Source organism: Canis lupus, chromosome 22 (assembly GCF_011100685.1).
Source record: "Canis lupus familiaris isolate Mischka breed German Shepherd chromosome 22, alternate assembly UU_Cfam_GSD_1.0, whole genome shotgun sequence".
In the NCBI taxonomy this organism is placed as follows: domain Eukaryota; kingdom Metazoa; phylum Chordata; class Mammalia; order Carnivora; family Canidae; genus Canis; species Canis lupus.
The window spans coordinates 37,817,375-37,840,254 of NC_049243.1; the positions used below are offsets into that span (position 1 = coordinate 37,817,375).

The following is a 22,880-nucleotide window of genomic DNA, read 5'->3' on the forward strand; positions in this document are numbered from 1 at the left end:
GTTCCTTTGGGTTTCAAGGTCACCTAAGGAGCTAATTAAGCCTCTGTAATGTAGGTAGCATGGATAAGCTCTTTGGCTGGCAAAGAAAACATTTAGAATATTTCTTGAGTTTAACTAATGGAAAATAATTCACTTCATGTTTACTTAAGAACAAACCACTCTGTTGAAAACCTTGGGAACAGTGAAATTAGACTAGGATATAAATAAATGCTTACTGAATAAAATGAAATTAAAAAAGAAAAAAAGATGAGGTCAGGTAGTTGCAATGAGGCTGGTAAATGAAGGAAATTGAATATCAGTGTTTGGTGTTTGGATTTGAACAAGAAGCTGTGGTTGTATTTCAGGGTTGCGGTCTTTCCTGAACTTCTGACTTATAAATTTCCCAGAAGACACATGATCCCAGTCAACAACAAGAAAACACAAATAAATTATAACTTGCCGTTTGATACATTCATTTTCTGAGGTTTTCCACATTGAGGAAGATTTTTAAAAGTTCTTGTAAATTACTTTCTTTCGTGCGATCCCTAGTACATCTATTTTGCTATAAAAACCCTAAGTTCTGCTGGAAACTACTGAAAAAAGTAAAATACAGCTTAGGAATCTGCTTGGGAAAATAGAAAACCCAGAACAAACAAACAGATAAAATATTACCATAACTTTCTTTAGGACAGCAGGAAGTTTTGTTGCCATTATTATTTCTGCTACTGTTTTGACTTTCAAGAGTTGAAGATTCAAATGCAAATTGGCAGTGGACTCTGTCAGTTCTGGAAGAAACTTTGGAAAAAGAAGGAGTTTCGCATCCATGAGAGGAGTTAGAAAGAAAGGATGAAGCAAGGTGAAGGGTGTGTGTGTGTGTGTGTATTTGCTGCCTGTAGAGGCTTGACTACTAACTCAGGAAAGTAGCTAATACTACAAGCTTCCACTAATGACTGGACAGGAAAAAATAATTAGAACTGTGTAAAGCAATCTGGCTGGTTATGATATAAATGTGACAGAGAAATGGTCATCCATGTAAATATGTATTTAATACCGAGTTAAGTTTTGTGTCTTATTAATCTTTAAGAGTTCAGTCTTGATCCTTGATTATTCGATTTCTGTAGTATTTTTGTTTGTTTAACAGCTAAAATCTCTTCACAAATTTCTCTAGGCATATTAATTACAGGGATTTTTAAGAATCTTGTGTTGTTTTAGTTACATTCTAGTTTGGCCTGGTATTATATAATTAGCTTGGTACTCTCCTGGTTATTTTTGCTTGTTTGTTTTATTTATTTTTTTCTTATGTTTCTGATTCCCTATAAATTCTTGGTGATTCTTCATCAGCTTTGGACACATAATATTGATTAGGACACATAATGCTTATACCCTAGATGGATTTCATCTGCTAATAAGTAAGATTGTCTTATCACTGGTAAATTTGACTGCAGAGCAAGACTGGGATCTGGCCTCTGACAGAGGCTTCTATTTTAATGTGTGGCACAGTCATCTAGAATAAAATTAGTTTTCTCTGAAAACTGCATGCTCTCTAGAGAAAACTACTCTTAAATATGTCTTGAGAATAAATAATAAGTGACAGTTCTTTAGCACGTGTGGTCTAGAAAGGACCAATCTAGGCTTTATTTTGTTTTAGCTTTTTGCCTTGTTTTGTTTTTAACAGCTTTATTGAAGTATAACTGACACATCATATTTAAAGTTAATATATGTGATTTGGTAAGCTTTTACACATGCATACACCTGTGAAGTCACCCCAATCAAGAAAATGAAAACCTTTCTCATTTCTAAAAGTTCTATGCAAAAGTTGCCTTATGACAGTCTGTGTAAACACTCCTTTCCTCCCTATAGAAGCAACTATTGATTGTTTTCTATCACTTTATAATTAAATCAAATTTTGTAGAAATTTACATATATTGGAATTACAGGATATGTTCTTTCCTTCTCTCTCTCTCTCTCTCTTTCTCTAGTCTGCTTCTTTCACTGAACATAACTATTTTAAGAGGTCTTTATATATTCTGCATGAGATATAAGTCCTTATCAAATACATGATTTGCCAAAATATTCTCTAAATTGGTAGCTTAAGAAGTCTTTGATGAAATCCAATTATATATATATATATTTTTTTTTTCATTTATGATCATGCCTTTGAAAGATTGTTTTTAAACAAACTCCTCACTTTTTGAACTTCAGGATTTACACTTGTCCTTGGCAATACCTGCTGTCATGGAGGCCAGGGTATCTCCAATCACAACCAATAGGTCGCTTTCTATCTTTGTGCAGTTTCCTCCAAATATACCCAGGGCAATGCCTTATCCATAATCAAGCTACTTCTATACTTTTCAATTATCTGAATTTTTTAAAAATATCCTATCTACTGGCTTAAGCTCCCATGTTGTTTTTCATCCTTATCCCTTATATTTGGTTTTAGGAAGGCATTTTTTTGTTTGTTTGCCTACAACTTATGTTCCCTTTGTATTCCTTTGCATATGTGATCCATTTATACTTTTAAATAACTATCTCAGAAGTATAAAAGGATGCATTTAAGATTACTCTGAATTTTTAAGTAAAATTGAAAATACTTGTATGTGTTCAAGTGTGCTGTGAATTTCTTCCTCACACCTCGAGTATCCTATCTGCTGAGGACCATTCACACTAAGAGCAATTTTGAGAATGTTGACATTTTCACATCATCAATGTCCAGTCCTAATAAAAATTGGGTAAATTGATACCATATGTTGACAAGAGATATCTGTGACAAACATTATTTGCAATTCCTCTAAAACTGAGAAACAATGAGGATTTAAATAAATAATTAATGAATGATACTACACACAGCATACCACCAACCCTTGGCCTTATGTAATTAATATTTTTTACTGCTCCTTAATTCTTCATAACTAATATTAAATATGACATTTTGTTATGTCTTATAGCAACAATTCTCTCTAAATTCAACACATATTCAGTGAAACCTTCCTAGATGTTGGGGATCAGGCTATAACCAAGAGTATTTAAAGGACAAATAATTCCCCATTCTTCTAAAGTTTATATTCTATTGAATGTAGGGGGAGAGGGAGGAATTTTTAAATAGATAATAGATGTTACTTAAAATAGCTTTAGTGTTAGGAAAGCATAAAACACATAGAAAGCAACTGGGTCTGAAGTTGTCAGAACTTTCTTTTTGTTGTTAAAGATTTTGTTTTTTTATTTATGAGAGACAGAGACATGGGCAGAGGAAGAAGCAGGCTTCCCACTGGGAACCCAATGTAGGACTCCATACCAGGACTCTGGGATCGCGCCCTGACCTGAAGGCAGATGCTCGACCACTGAGCCTCCCAGGCATCCCCGAAGTTGTCAGACTTTACAAAGAGACAGGGGTTGAGGTCTCAGCATAGGGCTGAGTTTGGTGTTTGGGAAGTTAAAATAAGGCCAGGATGACTGTGGTATAAGAGACAAGTGTCGAGGAGATAGTGATGAAGGTCAGCAAGAGTCAGATTATGTAAAAGTTTGTCAACTACTCAGGAATTTAGATTATAAATAGAAAGTAACCGTAGGGTATCAAGCAGCAAGTGCTATGACACGAATCACATTTGGGAGAAAAAAAAATTAACTACTTTCCAGATTTGATTCTATAGGCACAAGTATAACCTGAGACACCAATTGAAGAAGCTATTGAAGTAGTCCAGAAGAAAAATGATATGGAAATAAGGTGGTAGATGGTAGAGGTAAAGATGGGGAGAAGTAGATTGATCAAGATACATTTTAAGTAAGAATTGAAGGGCACCTGGGTAACCCAGTCGGTTAAGCACCAGAGTCTTGGTTTCTGATCAGGTTGTTGTCTCAGAGTCATGAAATTCAGCCCTGGCTGAGGCTCTGCACTCAATGTGAAGTCTGCTTAAGACTTTCTTCCCCTCTCTCTTGGCCCCTTCCCCACTCAAATAAATAAAACTTCTTTAAAAAGTAAAGTTGGAAGTGAAATCTGAGAATGGTTTGGATGTGAGTGGTAAAATAAAGACAGAAATAAAAGATGATTCTTAGTTTTTGGCTAGAACAATTTGATGCATGTGATTTTTCTTTTGTGAGAGAGAATAGGATTAGAAGCAAGTTTGGGGTTTTACTAATATATAGTCAAGAGGTCTGTTTTTCACATGTGGGTCATGAAGTCTACAACTCAGTACAGAGCTGCAGCATTTTCAGTTACTTGTTTCTGGCTTTTAGATGACAAGAAATAAATTGTCACTAATTGCTAAGTTTCATGTCTACATAAACACAGATTTAGACTCAGATTTAGAGATGCAGATACTTGCACACAAATACAAGAACACACACGTATACTGCTGGATTTTTCACTCATAGCACATGCCAGAGCATATTGACTGTATCAGAAAAGGAAAATTAGGGAGCTACATTTATAATATCAATAAGATCTAATTTGGTTGGTTATTGCCCAGTTTTAATTTAGAAAGGCACACAAAGAATTTTCTTTTCCATATTTCCATATGGTCTTCAGATGCATGGGTGGTATTTTCTAAGTTGTTGACTCATTTCATCCTCCTGAGGACCACAGTGTGATTTTCCTTGTTTGTAAACTGATGTAAGCATAAACTATGTTTTCATCCTTTTAAAATAATTGTGTCTATTCCTGTATTTCTCTCCTGGCTCGCAGCCTTTTTCTCATGAACTTACCTAATTCTATAACAATGGAGTAGCTCAATTCTCTTCTGTACTGGCCTAATGGAATACAGTTTCTTCCATTTTTCATGGAAGTAATTTTATGTGGTCTTTTAGAACTGCAGGACAACTGTCTTTGTCTATTTTTAATGTTATCATTTTATTGATTTTACTACTTTTTTAATTTTATTTTTTAGTGAAATTAGACAAGAAAGGAATGATGTTGGGAAGAGATAATAAACTCAGGAAAAGTTTTTGTAAAGTGAAAAGTGATCTCAGCATCACAAATCTTGATAATTTAAGTCAAGAGAGATTTTAAGACCCTAATATATTTCTCTGAACTGTCTAATATATGAATTACACTGCACTTTATCTTTTGTAAATAATTTCATATATGCGTGTGCGATACATGCGTGTATATCAATAGACAATCATAGTTATTGTCATTATTCATGAATTCTATATTTGCAGATTTGCCTACTCACTAAATGTATTTTTAATCTGAAAACCAATACTTGTGGCATTTTTATGGACACGAACATTCATAGATTAGTGAAAAATTTGAGTTGGCCTGGCACACACGTTGCTAGCTGAGGTCTAACAAGTCCTGGCTCTGCCCTTTTGTTTTAACTCTCATATTGTAAACAGGTGTCTCTTTATTTACTGCCACATTTTTCACTTTTTGTGCTTATTGTTAATGTCACTGTTTAAAGAAATACCTAAGCATAGACGTAAAGTGCTTTTTCTTGTTCTTAAGAGCAAAAAGGCCGTGATGTGCTTTACATAGAAAATATTTGTGTTAGATAAGCTTTGTTCAAATATGAGTTATAGTGCTGTTGGTTATGAGTTTGATATTAATGAATCAACAATATATATTAAACAAGTTTTTTGGGGGGTTGGTAGAGAGTGCACCCGAGTGGGGTGGAGAGGAGCAGAGAGAGAGAGAGGGAAAGAGAGAGAGAAAGAGAGAGTCTCAAGCAGGCTCCAAGCCCGAGCACAGAGCCCAACTCTGGGCTTGATCCCACAGTTCTGAGATCATGATCTGAGCCAAAATCAAGAGTTGGACAATTAATTGACTGAGCCATCCAGGCGCTCCAAACAAGGTATCTTTAAATAAATACACATAAAACAAGGTTATTTATTGATCAGTCAACCCAAACATATGACCAGTGGCTCACAGGAACCTAAGTCTGTATTTCTCTAAACAGCAATGGTCTTGGGATCCCTGGGTGGCGCAGCGGTTTGGCGCCTGCCTTTGGCCCAGGGCGCGATCCTGGAGACTCGGGATCGAATCCCACGTCGGGCTCCCGGTGCATGGAGCCCGCTTCTCCCTCTGCCTGTGTCTCTGCCTCTCTCTCTCTCTCTGTGACTATCATGAATAAATAAATAAAATCTTTAAAAAAAAAATAAATAAACAGCAATGGTCTTGTATTCTCTAATTCAGAATTCTCAGTGACTTTATAGAACCTAAGTACCACAAATAATATGAATCGTGTGTGTGCACACACATACACATACACAGACACACACAAACCTTGGGTGATTGTAAGGGTGTGGTAAGCAGAATAAAAATGATGCTTACCCCCCCCAAGATGTCTCTGTTCTAATAACTGGAAGCAGTAAATGTTAAAAGATACTTTGTTGGCTCAATTGAGTTAACAACACTGAGAGGGAGAGATTATCCTCAATTAACTGGATAAATTCACTATAAGCACAAGGATCCTTAAAATGGAAGAGAGAGGCAGATTGAGATGGAAGTCATAAACCAAGGAATGGGAACAGTTTCTAGAAGTTGGAAAGGGCAATGAAACAGACTTCCCCCCAAAATCTCCAGAATGAGTGCAGCTTTACCAACATTTTGGTGTTAGCTCAGTGAGAGCTATGTGGGACTTCTAACTCATAGAACTGCAAGACACTAAATCTGTGTTGTTATAAATCCCTTTGTTTGTGGAAATTTGTTATAGCAGCAGTGGAAAATGAATGTATTTCCCTAAAGCCACAGCTCTATTATTTCATTATTTCAACTCCAGATTTATATTTCATGTCTACCTAAAACTTATGTGGATAACCTTAGCTTGAGAGGAAAAAAATAAAAGTAACCTGTACTTTCCAGGGTATGGATTCTCTACTATTTGACATAGAAACAATAAATGCAGCCATGAACAAGGAGACATGAGCTGCATTTATAGTTCTATTTCCTACGAGATTTTCCTGCCAGGAGACTTCTTCCTAGACCCACTTGACCAATAACACAGACTGTCCTGTATTTGACACCTGAAGAATGCATAGTTCTTTAAATTCTCTATTCTGTTAATTTTTCTATCATTAGATCTCTTAACTTCCTGAAAATGTCCCTCTAGTTTTTGTACCTGATTTGTTTTCTTTCCTCTCACTTAATAAAACCCTGGGATTTTTTTTTAAATTTTTATTTATTTATGATAGTCCCAGAGAGAGAGGAGAGAGAGAGAGAGAGGCAGAGACACAGGCAGAGGGAAAAGCAGGCTCCATGCACTGGGAGCCCGACGTGGGATTCGATCCCGGGTCTCCAGGATCACGCCCTGGGCCAAAGGCAGGCGCCAAACCGCTGCGCCACCCAGGGATCCCAAACCCTGGGATTTATTGTTGGTTCTATGAACTTCTTCTTCATTAGTCCTCTCTTTGAGTGACCTAATCTCTTTCTTTTATTACAGATATGCTGAAGAAACTCTAAGCTGCATTTCTAGCACAGATGTCTCTCCCAAACTCCATATTCAATAATCAGGTATTTATTCAACATCTTTACTTGTATATAACAGACACTTCAAAATCTATATGACATTCTTAAATGTTACCTAGCTACTTACCAGCTATTACTGCTATCATGTAGGCAAATAAAAGCTGAGAGTCCTTCCTGGTCTTATCTGCATTACCTAGGCAAATCTTACTGTTAACTCTTCTGAAATAATTCTCAAACATTAATCTTCTCTCCCATTTTTATGACCTCTATGGTTATCATGTTTCTAATTCAGAAAATTTCCAGAGGGTCCTAGTTTTGTTTTGGTCCCATTTAAATCCATCTTTCACTGGGTTTCCAGAATAGTCTGCTTAATATTCAACTTTCACATATACAATACCTTGCTTCAAACTCTGCAGTAGCACCAAACTACCAATTCAATAGAAGGAAAGCTTTTTAATAGGACATGAAAAGTTTTCTCTGATCTGGCTCCTGCGTACCTCTGTCTCTGTTTACCCCTTAACTCACGCTTTATATGCTATAACTCTACACGCTTACATTTTCCCATATTCACTGTGGACTCAGGGAGTCTTCTTAAATTATTGATTTTGCTTATGATGTCCCTTAGTTTGCAATATTTTTTTACCAATATTATTATGGAAAATGCCAACCCCTTTGAACTTTAAAAAAAATTGTTTCCTTTATCTACAAACCTTTTATTTATGTCTTCCCATTTCCTCTTCTGTACTCTCATCTGCCTGTAAAAATTGCTATCGTTATATGTGCCAGAACACCATATCATTTTCTGTCCTGTATCTGTCTCACTGATTAAATCATTAGCTTTCTAAAAGTAAGGACCCTAAATGATTCATCCTAGCACAGCAGGATCTCATTGTGTGAGGGAATGAATACTTGATGATCTTTTGGGAACATATTCCCTGTCTGTTTGATCTAGTGTGTTTGGTATGCCCTGTGTGTTTTAATACAGAGGTTTTACATGTATTTTCTGGCTGCTGCTTACTTTACCTTTGCAACAATCAAACCAATCAAAGGCAATGGAATGCAATGAAATAAATAAGACATTCCTTTATTGGACATTTGTTAAAATTTGGAAACAAGTAGTTCAGAATCAGTAATTCTTGTATATCAAGAAATATAAATACACATGACTAAATATGATAGAAACTTCTGGTCTGCATCTTCATTTTTAAATTCATGGAGGATTGACTTATCTGTGATGCAACCTTATCATTATGAATTTCCTCAGAAGTGTGACTACAATGAATACTGGCAAAAGTCTCAGGAAAGTAGGTCCCTGCAACTATAAACATGTGTTTTAATGTTAAAAAAAAATAAAAACTTGTGAAAGCAGTAAAACTAATTAGATTAAAAATATGTTACAAAATTTATAAAGAAAATGAGAAAGAATTGATATTGAAATAAAGACATTGTTCCTCAAATCTAGACATAGCAGTTTATTTCACACCAACAGAAAATTAGTTTATAACCTGTAAGTATAATCTAAGTCATCTTTTAAAAGTTAAATATATGATGATAACCTTTCCATTTGCTGAGTAAAAGTTCTCATGAGGTTCGCTCTTTCTGTCCATATTATTTATATTGTCATTGTTAAATATAAAAAAGTGAGATATCTTCTTCCTATAGGAAAATAAGATTCTTCTCATTTTTCTGTGTATAAGCTCTCAACTTTTTTGCATGCTATTTTTACCCACTTAATCTTTCTGAAACAGTTGTAAGCTTTCCAGCCAATGAAAATTCCTGAAAATCACAAATTTGATTGTTGACTTTTAGTCACATCCCTTCACAGAGTAAGAGCATTTGACAAGACTCATCAGCTTACATATATTTTTCAGTTACCATGTCTATAGTGTGCTGAATTTTGTTAATATTTGCGAATATTACTATTATGATAAATCTATGCATCTGAATAAGTTATATTCACATATATAATATATGGAAAGTGAACTTTCCTGTTAATGATTTCAAAGGCAAATCAAAACATATTTTAATATGTCAACAAGGGTTAAGTGATTTAATATGCAAAATTTTAAAGATGATGTACTTTCTAGAATTATTCTTACTGGAAAACCTTCGTTCACCTATTCACATTGTGAATTTTATAATAAAAGAATTCAGAGCATCTTTAGAACATCTTCACACTTGTACAGATACAATCATATTTTATTTAAACATATTTCATCAGGCTTTTTTTACTCCTCTATAATATAAGCTTATATAATAAGAAAAATGTCACTAATTTAAGACTAATCTAGATATTCAAATGGCAATTTTTGAAGAAAAAATATTTAGCGTGGGAAAATCTTGTTCAAGTTTATGCAGAGTAATTGAAGAGTTTTAAATATCTTTGCAAAAATAGTGGGAAGGGAATAATAGATATGCATGACAAAAGAAAGAAAAGTGGTACAATGTATGAAAATTAATTATATAGACACTGGAGAAGTAGTTCAAAGAAGTGTGTAATCTACAATAGCGGGAGGATTTTGGCAGCCAAAACAGAAATAGAGGGAGAAAAAAATTAAAATTATTAAATGATGTTTAATTTTATGTATATTAGCTTTAATGTACCTAGTTAATATCTAAACAGTATTAACCTAGAGAATCTATGAGATAGAATTAACTCCATTTTACTGATGCAGAAAATGCCCCCCAGAGTGGTCAGGTGACTTTCCTCAAAGTTACAGAAGTATTAACTATTGAAGCTTGGAATTCAAACCAAGTTAGTGTGATGCCAAGGGCTGTGCTTTCAACCACTCTGCAATGAAGTTAATAACATTAACATTAAAAATTAATGAGAAAGAAAATGAGAACAAGGAGCAGAGCTTGTTCCCACTGAAACCTAAAAAGAAGAAGAGAAATTAATGACACCCATGGGGAAGAAGCCCAGGGATATGAGAAAAATCAGAAAAGAACAATGTGACAAGAAAGAAGAGAGAATTACTACAATGAGAGGATAGTCAACTATATGAAATGTAGTGGTGTTTAATTTAAAAAAGTGGTTTAACCAAAGAAACTAAATTTGGGACTTTAGTTTTAGAATAGGTAATTACAAATTGCAATAGACTATATTGTAGCAAGTATAGAATTCCATAGCAATTTGTAATTACCTACTCCAAAGCTAATAATTAAATTGGGAGAGAAGCAAGAAGATAGATGGCGAGAAAATAGGGTAGATAACTATAGACCTCACCCTCATCTGTGCTGTTGAGCAGCCACTTCAGTTAAAGTTTGCTCTATTAATAGAAATTTCCTTCTGACTTGACTCTTTCCTTTCTTCCTCCCTTCCGTCCTTCCAATTTATTTGTCTTCTACTTACATATATATCTGTGGGATAATTTGTCTTAAATAATTAAATACCTACCAAAATGGGATTTTAAAATTTCCCTTTTTCTTTTAGGTTATTACTACAACTTGAATGCTGAAGCCTGGTCTTTATTCATTGACTGTATATAAAATAGAGAGTAGGGTTTGATGTTTAGCATATTTATATTTATATTTATATTTATATTTATATTTATATTTATATTGCCAAACTGTGCCCTAGGAAATATATTAGGAAGAAGGCATCATCAAAGCAAATACTATCTTACTAAGTAAGAAATTTTAAAAAAATTCAAAATTGAAGAAAGGAGTGAGGGGGAGTGAGAGAGAAAGAAAGAAGAGTTTTTTGAGCTCAAATAAAATTTTAATTAACTAGGAAATACTGATGCTGAGAGGCATCAGTATGCAGCAGAGAATAAGATTCTGTCTCCTAGCCTACAGGTATATGGAAACAAAAGGACTTCATTCAGCTGAAAGAGGAATTGTGTGTGAAGGGTTGAAGAAACAAGATTGTTTGGTTCTCAGTGCTGGAGCAAACCAAACTGTTTGTGAGAATTGAAATCATCTATAATTAAGAGTCACAATTTGTATATGTGTGTGTGTGTGTGTGTGTGTGTGTATAAAAGACCAGATTATAAATATTTTATAATTTGGAGGTCAAAGAGTCCCTTTTACAGCTACTCAAGTCTACTTTGTAGTGTAAAAACAGGCAAAGACAGGAGTAAATCAATGGGTGTGGCTGTGTTCTAATAAAGTTTTATTTACAAAAAACAGGAGGAGGCCATTTTGCCAAAGACCCATGAAATCTTAAATGGAAACTACTAAAGCACAGATTACATCCCAACACTCCATGGACCCTTATATCAAAGCAGACCCTCACTGCATCTCTCAATCTCAAACTATTTTTTTAAAAGATTTTATTATTCATGAGAGACACACACACACAGAGAGACAGAGACAGAGAGAGAGAGAGAGAGAGAGAGAGAGGCAGAGACACAGGCAGAGGGATAAGCAGGCCCCATATAGGAAGCCTAGCGTGGGACTTGATCCCAGGTCTCCAGGATCACACCCTGGGCTGAAGGCGGCCTTAAACAGCTGAGCCACCCGGGCTGCCCAATCTCAAACTTTTATATCACAATCTTTCCCCAGTCCTAACTAAGCATTGAAAACCACACACCAAACCTGACATCCAGATTTCATAAATATCCTAATTTTGACCTGGGACAGTAATAACACAAGCCAGTGCTTTCCTTACTGCTGAAAGCAATAAAATCAGCTGGTCTTCTGAAAAGAAAGTGTTGATATTTTGAAAAGAGCTAGTTTTTGATACTTGCCTTGTGCCAACTTATCCCTTACGTTGCTCATTCTCTCTTCCTTCTCTGCTCTATCTCTTCATGATACTGAGTAGGCCCTTCAAGATGGCATTCAACTGATCTCTTCACCATGACTCTGTCCCTTATATTACCTGATGAAGAGTCATTTCCTCAATGAGATATTTATTCTCAGAACATTGCCGTGTGGGAAAAAAGATACATGGAATTTGGAATAAGGGAGATCTGGGTTTGAATCTTAGGCTTGTCATCCATGAATGGGATAGTGTTAGACTTGACTCTTATCATTTCTCATCTACTTTTCCTCTTATGAAATCATTAGAATCCACTTCACATCACTGCTTTAAGGGCCAAATGATATAGTGAAGTTAAATAAATTTTGTTCTTTACCTACTGTGCTTCAACAGTTGTGGTAGAAAATTTCAATATAATTTGTTTGTATTTCTAAAGTTTCACTTACCTATAGATAGCAAACACATTTTGGATTTTTCTCAACAAACTTTATCATTTTTAATCCTTTCCAATTCATTAGATTATTTTATATAATTTTGGATTCTCTACTTGTCATTATGCTTTAGATACTACTGTTATTGAATCTAACACAATAATCACTGATCAAAACTTTAGTAAATATTTTTGAATAAATACTGTGAAGAGGAATGGAGAGGTAAAATCTAAGCTGATAAATTTTGTTCCTAATTGTTGAGGAGAATGTCTTTAGAATCAACATATTTAACTTCTCTGAATGAATTAAATTTGCTTATCCTCTGAGCCAAATGTACATTTGTACATTTGTGTTAAACTCACCTTTCATTCTATACAATACCTCAAAATATGAACAAAATTTAATTAACAATCATATGACTGTATTTTCCTGAGTCACCTAATAGCAAAATTATGTTAAATCAATTTTTCTAAATTTAGAAGGTACCCAATGACAAAATACAATCATGTGAATAGCACAAATGTTCATCTTTGAAACTCTGCTATGTATTATACATTTGCAGACCTAAACTCTTAATGTCTGTCAAATGAGTAGAAACAAGGTATCTTCTGAACAACAGTAATAAAGACCTTCAAAATCTTATTTTGGGTAAGATTGTCTGAAAACCAACTAGATATATGAAAGCAGATATCCAGGAAAGGACTAATAACAAGTGTATTTAGATTTGCCATGTTCTTCTGCTATAGACCTTAGTGTTAATAATAAATAGCAGTTTGGAGTGGGTACAGCAACTTGCTTTGATGTCTTTGGGTTTGCAATGTATGTGCTTCACCTGAACTAGTTGACTTCATCATTTTGCAACCCTTGAATCAAATATTAACACGGCATAAACATCTAAAGAGTGATAATGTTTAACTGAAGAGAATAAACCTTTCAATGTAGTTCTTCTGAATTTCCAGAAGTTAATAGACAGACTCTCAGGAGGTAAACAGAAAAATAGACTAGATTATAAAGGATAAAGGTGTAACTTTTGTGTACTTTCTTATGGAAACTTAATTTCTCTAAGAACAGATTGGAAATTTCTTTCAAATTACTTCTCTTGTAAAAAAATAGCATTTTAACCAGGGAAAAGGAATGTTTAGTTCTGATGACTATGGAAACAACACATGTCTACTTTCAAGTTTAGATAGGAGATTTAAAGAGTGAGAGATTCCAGTAGAGAAATCAAGCCTTCTATTTCTTGCTTAAATTGTAACAGTTCTCAGGAGATAGCATTCCAAAGATAAACAACCCTTTCCTTTACAGCAATGAAGAGACTTGGTTTGTTTTACAAGTTAGATTTTATATTTAAACAAGTATTTCAGAATAACTATTTTTCTGTACAATTGTTTCCCATGTTTACTTCCTCTTGAGGCTCATGGTGTTACAGAATATAGGCTTATTTAAAATTATAATGGGCAGAGACCAATAGAATCTTAATGCTCCTGCCTCGTGGAGATGGGCAGCACGCTTTGGAAGGGAGTGCAGGATGAAGGAGAGGAGGACAGAGTGGGAGAGAGAGCTGTTTTTTCAAATGAAATCATTGAAAACACATTATGAATTATATAAATTTTAAACTTGTTTTCTTTACCTGTGGTGAATGTCTTATATCTCTCAGGCATGCATCCAATAAACCATCTTGATTTAAATACATATTTTTGAGTGGATAAAGAGAGAAGCACAAATTACTGAACCAGGAAACCCAATTAGAGAGACAAGATTGGCAGGGAAATGAGGAAAGGGGAAATATTTTTTAGCTTGGGAAATATTTAGCTCTATAAAATGCCTTAGTAAAATCTTTGTTGTTAGTAAAATATCAACATTCACTTAAATGCTTTTGCAACTTGACTTATGTCTTTTAGTTGTCCCTTAAACACCATAGGTAAAAAACAAACAAAAAAACCATCATCATCATATCAGATTTTTTCATTCCAGCCTTAAAAAAAAAAAAAAGAAAAAAGAAAAAAACTGCCTTAAAAATGCAAATTAAAGGGAACCTGGGTGGCTCCGTGGTTAGGCATCTGCCTTTGGCTCAGATCATGATCATGGGGGTCCTGGGATCCAGTCCCTCATCAGGTTCCCCACAGGGAGCCTGCTTCTCCCTCTGCCTATGTCTCTGCCTCTCTCTGTAAGTCTCTCATGAATAAATAAAAACTTTTTTAAAATGCAAATTAAAACTGTAAAGAAGTTTAAAGTTCAACCATTTTTTTAATGTACATTTGTACAGTAATATTTTAAGACAGGAGATTCATGGGCAGCCCGAGTGGCTCAGCGGTTTAGCGTCACCTACAGCCCAGGGTGTGATCCTGGAGACCCCAGGATCCAGTCCCAGCTCGGGCTTCCTGCATGGAGCCTCTTCTCCCTCTGCCTGTGTCTCTGCCTCTCTTTCTCTCTGTTTCTCATGAATAAATAAATAAAAATCTTTAAAAAAAAAAAAGACATGAGATTCAAAACTCATCTTTCTTTCCTGTTGAGTCAGAAGATTATAAAACAGGAAGTTGGGTTAATCCAACCCTCAAACACAAAATGATACACCAAAACAAGACTGGGCAAGAGACAAAGTGCCTTACTCAACAGCAAACCAAAACTAGCAGAAGCTTGATCTTTAAGAAAACAATTGGAGAAAAGCTTCCCTGAGGGTTGGATATAACTTTCAAAAGTTTTGAAAACTGGAAAGCTCTTTTTAATGACTACAATGGTTTGAATTGTTTTATTTGGGGAAAAAAAGTAAAAATTGAGTGAGCGTTGGTGGAATTTTCTTTTTGCTGTATAATAATGTCTAAAAATTAACTTTTGAGATTTTAATTTATGATACCTGAATACAACACACATTTATAGATCTATGTATTTCACGTCCATTGAAATTCAAGAACTAAGCAGGGAGTCCTGTCTCATGTTGCGGAACTCAGGGCACATGATCTAACTTTCTGCCATTATTTATACATAGAATGATGTTTTTCCTTTATTATAAGATTATACAAGATGGGGAAATGTTATGTGTATATTAAACATTACATTTTCTCCCATCTTAAAAGACTGCTAGCAAAACAATTCTGTAGAGATGAACAGGTAGTTATTGAATACTGAACAACTAATGACATTGTTCTTGCATTTAATTCTTGGACTACTCTTTTTTTTTTAGCAACAAGAAATAAGTAGTATAGAACTTTGTATTTCCAAATTTGAACTTTTAAAACATTATTCCCAACAGATCTCGCTAATAAAAACATCTGAGATTTTGGGAAAAGACAGTACATTTAAAATAAAATACTGGGCACCTGGACGGCTCAGTAGTTGAGCATTGCCTTTGACTCAGTTCATGATCCCAGGCTCCTGGGATAGAGTCCTGCATTGGGCTCTCTCTCCATGGGAAGCCTGTCTCTCCCTCTGCCTATGTCTCTGCCTCCTCCGTGTCTCTCATGGAGAGAAAAATAAAATCTTTAAAAAAAGTAAAATACTTCAATATTAATTAACAAATGACCCTAAATGAAAGTTCAGGTGAACCACTGTTACACTTAAAGGTATTTTTTTCATGGTAAGAATTGCTTAATTTCAAAAACAAAACAAAACAAAACAAAACAACCCTCCAACAACGAATTATGTGCTCCTGTATGAAAATTTGTTTTTATCCCTATATTTATTTATCCCTATGACACTTTATTTTTGTTAATATAATTAGCTGAAATAATATGCTTCAGTCTAATAAGAAACTAAAAAAAATGGGGGTGGATTTGGGAATTTCATTTTGCTTTGTGACTTTCTCTTTGTATTTATTTAAAATACTTATTAGTGAAGTATAGTTGAAGTACAATGTTATATTACTTTCAGAAATACATGATTTGACAATTCTTTACATTATACAATGCTTACCACAGTAAATGTATTCCTCATCTGTCACTACCCAATATTGTTGCAATATTATTGACTATATCCCTATCCTATAATTATCATCTCTCTAACTTATTTATTTTATAACTAGAAGTTTGTACCTCTTAATCCCCTTCATCTATTTCACTGGAGCCACCAACTCCTTACCCTCTGGCAACTACTATTTTGTTCTCGGCATTTATGAGTCTGTTTCTTTTCTTTTTTTTAATATTATATTTATTTATTCATGAGAGACATAGAGAGAGAGAGGTAGAGACATAGGCAGAGGGAGAAGCAGGCTACATGCAGGGAGCCGGATATGGGACTCAATCCCAGGACTCCGAGACCACACCCTAAGAGAAAAGGCAGACGCTCAACTGCTGGGCCACCCTGGTGTACCTATGAGTCTGATTCTGTCTTTTGTTTATTCATTCATTTGTTTTTTTACGTTCCACATATAAGTGAAATCATATGGCATTTGTATTTCTCTCTCTGACTTAATTGCCATAGTGTAATACCTACTAGGTCCATCCATGTTGTCAAAAATGGCTTGTCAAAAAAGATCTTATTATTTTTATGGCTAATATTCCATCATGTGTATAATCAACTTCTTTATTCTTCGCTCAGTGGACACTTAGCTTGCTTCCATATCTAAATTATTGTAAATAATGCTGCAATAAACATAGCTGTGAATTTATCTTTTCAAATTTGTGTTTTTGTTTAAGCAAATACCCAATAGTGGAATTACTGGTTTGCATTATATTTCTTTCTAAATTTTCTTTTTTTAAAAGATTCTATTCATTTATTCATGAGAGACAGAAGGAGAGAGAGAGAGAGGCAGGCAGTGATATAGGCAGAGGGAGAAGCAGGCTCCGTGCAGGGAGCCCAATGTGGGACTCAGTCCCGGGACTTCAGGATGATGTCCTGAGCCAAAGGCAGATGCTCAACCACTGAGCCACCCAGGCAACCCTCTTTTTAAATTTTCTTTGAGGAAACTCAATACTGTTTTTTTTATAGTAGTTGGACCAATTTACATTTCCACCAACAGTGCAGGGGAGCTCCCTTATCTCCATATTCTCACCCACACTCATAATTAAGAATCTTTTTTTTTTTTTAATCATATTTTGCTCATGTGTTGAGTTGACTCAATTCCCACTTGCCAAGACTGGGATATCAAAACTATTTGCTTGATATCTTGAGAAACATTGCACTGTTGGGAATATCATATTGATCAAGTAAAATAGACACTCTTTCCCTTCTTATAGAATTTTAATTAGCAAATTAACTACTGATTGGTCTTCCCTTGAAAGATGGTATTTGTCTTTTATTTACCTATAAAAATGTGCAGTGACATATTCTGTAAACCTCCGCAGAAGTACAAAAAAATTTCCTTTTCATAGTTCTGATGTTTTTGTTTTGTTTTGTTTTGTTTCCGGTACAAAATGAACTCAGCTTTAATTTTCTGATTTGCATATCTCCACAAGTATCCTCTAGTGAATGTTTTTTTTTTTTTTTTAATTTTTATTTATGATAGTCACAGACAGAGAGAGGGAGAGAGAGAGAGAGAGAGAGAGAGGCAGAGGGAGAAGCAGGCTCCATGCACTGGGAGCCTGATGTGGGATTCCATCCCGGGTCTCCAGGATCGCGCCCTGGGCCAAAGGCAGGCACTAAACCGCTGCGCCCCCCAGGGATCCCCCTCTAGTGAATGTTTCAAAGTCAGTTAAGAACGTCTGGTAAGGGATACCTGGGTGGCTTGGTGGGTTAAGCATCTGCTTGTGGTTCAGGCCATGATCCCAGGATCCTGGGAATGAGCCTCAAGAGGGCCCCTGCTCAGTAGGGAAATCTTCTCCCTCTCCCTCTTCCCCCTCCCTTTGCCCCCCCTCCACTCATGTTCTCTCCCCCCTGCTCCCCACACAAATAAGTAAACAAAATCTTGAAAAACAAAAGAATGATTCTTAAAAAAATAAAATTCATAAAAAAATGTGGCAGCAAGGATCCCTGGGTGCCTCGGCGGTTTGGCTCCTGCCTTTGGCCGGGGGCGCAGTCCTACAGTCGTGGGATAGAGTCCCACATTGGGCTCCCAGCATGGAGACTGCCTCTCCCTCTGCCTGTGTCTCTGCCTCTCTCTCTCTCTCTGTGTGTCTATCATGAATAAATAAATAAACAAACAAACAAATAAATAAATAATAAATCTTTAAAAAAAAGTCTTAAAAAAATGTGGCAGCAGCTACCATACTTGGAGAAAATAGTTTTTGATTATTTGAATCAATCACTTTATTTGTTTAAAAGTATAACCTAAAGAATGTGGAAATAAAGGTACTTATTAAGATAGAGTATAATAGTGAACAATACAATACTGTTTATACTAGTGTTCATTTATATGATATAAAGATGTTGGTGTGCTTATAAGTTACCTGGATCTTGTTAAAATGTAGTTTTTGATTCAGAAGTATTGGGGTAAAGCCTGAAATTGTGTGTTTATAACAATCTTCCAAATGATTCTGCTACCACTGGCCTTGGAATACCCTTGAGATGCTAAGGGATCAACCATAACTGTTGAAAATGTTGCAGAGTTTTGAAAAGAAGGGAAGAGTGTCAAATGTAAGTGCTCAGTGCTGGGGAAAATTGTAAAAGATTTTTAAAATGGGCATTTACAGAAATCCACTATTGGGTATTCTATTTAGCACAGTAATCTGGGTTATAGGATTTTGTATGGTATGCAGATGTTCACTGTCATTGAGAATTGAGATAGTTTAAAAGACTCTAAGTCAAAAAGAGTTGAAAACAATGCAAATAATTCCTGAATGAGAAGTTAACTGTCTTGTGTATTTACAATATTTCTGATTGCATGTGTGTCTGCTCTTTGAATTCTCCTTTAAACTAGTAGTACATCTTTTTGATTCTCTCAGTAAATAATAAGTATATAAAATCTTTGTTTTGTAGTCATTTTATATTTGAAAGACAGTCATGATATAATCCTTAAAAATATATTTTTCAACTAATGAAAGGCTTTATTTAGGAGTTAGGATTTGAATTGATATTGGATTTTTGATTACCAATTCAATCTTTGTTCTTATGAGTCTGTTAAATTTTCTATTTCTTTCTGTTTCCCTTCTTCTACTGGTTTTAGGCTTTATTTGCTATTCTTTTTCCAGCTCCTTTTGGTGTAAGGTTGTGTATTTGAGATTTTTCTTAACTCTTGAGGAAGGTCTGTATCGTTATCTACTTCTCTCTAATGAACACCTTTGCTGCATCCTAAAAGTTTTAGACTGTTGTGCTTTCAATTAATTCGCTTCCATGTAGTTTTTAAATTTATTTCTTCTTTAATTTCCTGGTTAATGTATTCATTCTTTAGTAGGATCTCCTTTAACCTCCATGTATTTATGGTCTTTCCAATTTTTTTTTTTTTTTGGTCGACTTCGAGTTTCATAGTGTTTTGGTCAGAAAATATGTATGGCATGATCTCAATCTTTTTGTAATGATTGAGCCCTGATTTGTGACCCAGTATGTAATCTATTCTGCAGAATGTTCCATGTGCACTCAAAAACAATATGTATTATGCTGCTTTCAGATGAAATGCTCTAAATATACCAGTTAAGTCCATCTGGTCCAGTGTGTAACTCAAAGCCATTGTTTCCCTGTTGATTTTCTGCTTAGATAATCTGTCCATTGCTGTGAATGGGATGTTAAGGTCTTCTATTATTATTATATTGTTATCAATGAGTTCCTTTATGTTTGTTATTCATTGATTCGTCTATTTGGCTGTTTCCAAGTTGGGGGCATAAAATTTTACAATTGTCAGATATTCTTTTTGGATAGACCTCTTTATTATGATATAGTACACTTCTTAACCTTTTGTTACAGTCTTTACTTTTAAATCTAGTTTGTCTGATATAAGAATGGCTCCTTCAGGTTTCTTTGGATGTCCATTAGCATGACAAATGATTCTCCATCCACTCACTTTCAATCTGGAGGTGTCTTTTTTTTTGTTAAGATTTTATTTATGTATTCATACAAGAAACAGAGAGAGAGAGAGAGAGGGAGAGAGAGAGAGAGGCAGAACACAGGCAGAGAAAGAAGCAGGCTCCATGCAGGGAGCCCAATGTGGGACTCGATCCCAGTACTCCAGAATCACGGCCTGGGCTGAAGGCAGGTGCTAAACTGCTGAGCCACCCAGGGATCCCCTTGGAGGTGTCTCTGGGTCTAAAATGAGTCTCTTGTAAGCAAGATATCAAAGAGTCTTGTGATTTTTTCCTAAAGATTTTATTTATTTATTCATGAGAGAAACAGAGAGAGAGAGCGAGAGAGAGGCAGAGAGGCATAGGCAAAAAGAGAAGCAGGCTCCATGCAGGAAGCCCAGTGAGGACCCCGGGATGATGTCCTGAGCCAAAGGCAGATGTTCAACTGCATAGCACATAGGTGTCCCTGTTTTTTGTTTTTCTTTTTTTTTTTTTTTTTAATCCATTCTGACATCCTGTGTCTTTTAATTGGAGCAGTTAGTCCATTTACACTCAGAGTAATTATTTATAGATTTGAATTTAGTGCCATTGTGTTACTTCTAAAGTCGCTATTCCTGTAAATTGTCTCTGCTCCTTTCTATTCTTTATTAGTTTTGGTCTCTCTTTCCCGCCCAAATAATCCTCTTTAATATTTAAAGACCTGATTTAGTGCTCACAAACTCCTTTAGTTTTTGCTTGTCTTAGAAACTCTTTATCTCTCCTATTCTGACAGCCATGCTGGATAAAGTAGTCTTGGCTACATATTTTTCCCATTTCACACACTGAATATATCATGTCCCTGTCTTCTGACCTGCCACATTTCTGTGGATAGGTCTGCTGCTAACTGTGTCTACCTAGATGTTTAAGGATCTTTAGTCTCGAGCTGCATTCCTAATTCTCTCTCTATCTTTGTGTTTCACACGTTTCACTATGATATATCTTGGTGGACTTGTTTTTGCTGATTTTGAGGCGAGTTCTTTGTCCATCTTGAACTTGAATGTCTGTTTCCTTCCTTCCCTAGATTAGGGAAGTTCTCATCTATAATATGTTCAAATAAACCTTCTGCCCCCTTTTCCTGCTCTTCTTCTGGGGCTCCTATGGCGCTATATGGAGCATTGAGTTCCCTAAGTCTATATTAGAGGTATAATAGTTTTCTTTCCCTCTTCCTTTCAGCTTCATTACTTTCCATAATTTGTCTTCTATATCACCTATTCATTTGTCTGCTTCTTCAAGCCTCATCGTTATTACATCCAATTAGTTTTGCATCTCAAATATAGCATTTTTTATTTTAACTTGACTAATTTTTAGTTATTTTATCTCTGAAACAAGGGTTTCTCTGGTGCCTTTTTATGCTTCTTTCAAGCCCAGCTAGCATTCTTATGACTGTTATTCTAAATTCTTGTTTAGATATGTTGCTTATATCTCTTTTGAGCAAATCTCTGGCTGTGATTTCTTCTTGATGTTTCTTTTAAGGAGAATTCCTCCATTTTGCCATTTTTCTAGGATTTTGTCTTTTGCACATTATGAAAGTTTGTTATGTTTCCTGCTTCTGAGAATATTAAGAAGGGGTCATGCACCAACCAGGGGCTGGTGCTTCAAGACGTGTTTTTGGTGTATGCTTTGTGCACTCCGCTGTTATGTTTTGGCTGCTCTTTCCCACAGGTCAGTCCTCTGCGGAGTTCCTCCTTGCCTGCAGTGGGGAGTGTCTGGACCTTTAACCAGGTGTGCTTTGTTTGTTAAAATAAGCCTGATAGAAAAAGAAAAACCCTGATCCAAGATAAGAGAAAAGGAAAAGGAACAAAAAAAAGCAAAGAAAACAGATAAATGGAAAACTAAGCCTGAGTCCAAAGAAAAAGAAAGAAGGAATAAAGAAAAATAAGAGCAGCCTAACTGGAAAAAAGAAACAGAAATGGACCAAACAAATAAACAAATGAATAACAACAACAACAAAAAAAACCTATAAGCCTGATTCCAAAGAAAAAAGAGAAAGAGAAATACCAGCCCTATTTCCAGCAGAACTGAAGCCGATGCTTTAGAGCACTCTGTGATCAATAGACTTCGTACCTGCTCTGGGCCTCTGTTGGTCCGCTGGGAGAGGCCCCGCTGCCCTGACTCAGGGTCAGACCTGCTCCAATAAAGATGCCCCTGCAGAGTGCAGGGTTGTGAAGGGTCTTCTGTAACCGGCTTCCTCCTCCAGTGGGGGTGCTATGCTGCTCACTGAAGTCATTCGGTGATGGTGTGTGTGTGTTGGGGGGAGAAGATGGCCTTCACCCCACCTTCTCCCCTCAAGCTGGGAGGAAGAAGCTTGAGGGGAGAAGGTGGGGTGAAGGCCATCTTCTCCCCTCAACACACACCCACCAGTGTTCAGGAAGCTCTCACAGAAAAGCAAACAGTATCCCTTCTTATATCAGGCATCCGGCATCCATCAGATGCCTGCCCTCAACCTGTGTCTGGGCCATCTGTGC

At 35.6% G+C, this 22,880-nt stretch overlaps 1 long non-coding RNA gene across 1 annotated transcript; it reads left to right on the forward strand.

Annotated features, from left to right (window-relative positions):
- The first annotated feature begins 466 nt into the window (after nt 1–466).
- Nucleotides 467–22,271, forward strand: LOC119865146. Its single transcript, XR_005376061.1, has 3 exons — nt 467–835; nt 7,353–7,423; nt 22,078–22,271. It is a non-coding gene; the product is annotated as an uncharacterized LOC119865146 (long non-coding RNA).
- The last annotated feature ends 609 nt before the right edge of the window (nt 22,272–22,880 follow it).